This window comes from Nematolebias whitei, chromosome 11 (assembly GCF_014905685.2).
Source record: "Nematolebias whitei isolate Nwh7 chromosome 11, NemWhi1, whole genome shotgun sequence".
Classification (NCBI taxonomy): domain Eukaryota; kingdom Metazoa; phylum Chordata; class Actinopteri; order Cyprinodontiformes; family Rivulidae; genus Nematolebias; species Nematolebias whitei.
In genome coordinates, this window is record NC_056508.1 from 17057016 (window position 1) to 17059684 (window position 2669).

The following is a 2669-nucleotide window of genomic DNA, read 5'->3' on the forward strand; positions in this document are numbered from 1 at the left end:
CATCCATCCATCCATCCATCCATCCATCCATCCATCCATCCATCCATTATCTTCTGCTTGCTCCAGTTGGGTTGTGGGGGCAGCAGCTTGAACAGGGAGGCCCAGACATCTCTTTCCACAGCACCTCTTCCAGCTCTTCTGAGAGGACTCCAAGGTGTTCCCAGGCCAACCGAGAGACCAATAGTCTCTCCAGCGTGTCCTGGGTCTTCCCCGGGGTCTCATCTCAGTTGGAATGCCCGAAGCACCTCTCAATGGAGGCGCCCAGAAAGCATCCTTACCAGATGCCTGAACCACCTCAACTGGCTCCTCTTTTTTTTTTTTTTTTTCTTAGATGGCCTCCCTTCTCCCCTTACAGCCATCCTCTCCACACCATTATTATGAAATATTTATTCTAGTGATTATCTAGTGTAGTTTTTTTTTTAATAGGATAGAAAGAAAGAAAAGACAAAGTAAGACTCCAAAATATAAGAAATATACACAAAGAGAGCACACGTCAAAACACCCGGCCACTGTCTGTTCGCCTGCAAAGAACATGACAAAACACAGCAACAAAATACATATGTATAAAGAACTTAAAATATTCATGGCTTTGCAGTAAGTTTTCATAAATATATATACCCATACCTACGCCTATATACATACATACATACACATGAATATACATTCATATACATATCTATATATCTACATATAAAGCCTACATAAGCATCCCTGCTTCTATTTGTGTGTGGTTGTGAGCATGCATAAGTGTATAAGGCTTCTCTAATAGAACATTTAATAGTAACTGTGAAGCAGCAGAGACCCAACCCCCAAGACCAGAGGCAGACGAAAAAGGGGGGACCAGAGCCCAAGACCCCAGGAGGGACCCCGACCGCGGAGCCCCCAGGGCCACCCACACAGGACGAACCACTCACCCACCCCTCAGATCGGACCACAGGGGAGAACCGGAAGATCCCCACCAGCAACCTCTTCGTGCCGGGGGGTGTCCTGTCGGCTGGGCGTGGCCTGGGCCGGGTCTGGGATATTGGCTCCTCTCCGCTCGAGAATGAATGGGTCTACCTCCTGGGTTTGGGCATGGGCTGCCCCCGGTAGAGGGCGGGTACATGTCTTGGACCTGGGGGGTATAGAGTGCGTATCGGGAACAAGAATGAAATGTATTGTTATTGTATGTCTTTGAGTGAGTGAGTGTGAGAATGAGGCTGGGACTGTGTGATTGTGTCTCTGTATGAATGGGTATTTGTTAGGCCGAGACTCGGACTGCCCCCTCTTTGATACAACTGGGGGTGCTTGGCATCGCGCCCCTATCACGCGGCCCCCTGGTGGGGTGTGCCCTTGCCTGCCGGCGCGCTTGGGACCCTTGGTGTCGGGGGCTGGGCGCTTGGGCGTGTGTCGGCTCGGCCTGGTGTCTGCCTGGTGGGGCTCAGTCCTCTGGCCCTGTCAGGCCTTGGCCTGGGTGGTGTGAGTCCTCTGTGCCCGGGCCTCGGTGCCCGGGCCTGGACCTGCATCGGTGCGGTGGGTTCCGGCGGGGGCCTATGAGTTTGTCGCTGTTGGCCCCGGGGGGTCACTGTATGTGGTCAACTGGCTCCTCTTGATGTGGAGGAGCAGCGGTTCTACTCCGAGTCTCTCCTGATAACTGAACTTCTCACCCCATCTCTAAGGGCGAGTCCAGCTACTCTGCGGAAAAAACTCATTTCAACCACCTGTATCTGTAATCTCACTCTTTCGGTCACTACCCAGAGTTTGTGACCATAGGTGAGGGTAGGAACATATACCAACCGGTAAACAGAGAGCTTTGCCTTACAGCTCAGCTACCTCCTCACCACAACAAATCAGTACAGGGTCCGCAGTACTGCAGATGCTGCAACAATCTGTCAATGTCACGCTCCATTCTTCCCTCACTTGTGAACAGAACTCTTAAGATAACCTCACTGTCATCAGAACCACTCTGCCAGTAGGACTGTGCTACTGTGGATTTATTTATTTTTCACTTTTGATCACTTGTTTCTGTATTTTTGTTGCATGCTTTGATTAAATCCTAATTTATGTTGTTTAGTTTATGTTAGTGCTCGCATTAAGCGTGTAAATTATAGCTGAACAGATTACTATTTGCGGTTGATCTGGTACTGTTGGCATCATTGTGCCATGATCTCCAGCTCTCATTGGAGCAGTTCACAGCCGAGTGTGAAGCAACTGGGATGAGAATATAAAAGGGTGGATTGCTCCATTTGAATCGAGGGTGAGGTGAGGTGCATGATACTGTTAGCAGTGAGGTTTCACTTAGCAATATGGTCCCGTTGGCACTGTGGGACTGTTACCCGCCTAGTTCGGTTAGCGGCATGCAGTGATGGCATAGTTACATTGAAAAAGTAGCTTAGTTAAGTTACTGATTACTTGATTTGAAAAGTAACTAAGTTAGATTACAAGTTACTTTATTAGTTACTTTCAGAAGCTGCTGACAATAACCTTCCGCCACATCAACATAAAAATTACATTGAGCTTTGTCAATACTTACTTTATTGAAAGTGCATTTTAATGGTGACATCAACAATGTATCTCCTGACATATAAGGTTGCACTTAAAAACCATTTCAGGTAAAAAATACATATATAAAAAAAAACGGTCTTTCTTGACTTCATTAAACATAAATACTTGTTTTTGCAAAAAATTAA

The 2669-nt window shown here is 47.4% G+C and overlaps 1 protein-coding gene across 1 annotated transcript in view; it reads right to left on the bottom strand.

The window, feature by feature from the left end:
* Positions 1 to 2669, bottom strand: part of LOC119416643 (solute carrier family 12 member 5) — an 86593-nt gene that overhangs the window by 19631 nt on the left and 64293 nt on the right. The window lies entirely within an intron of this gene.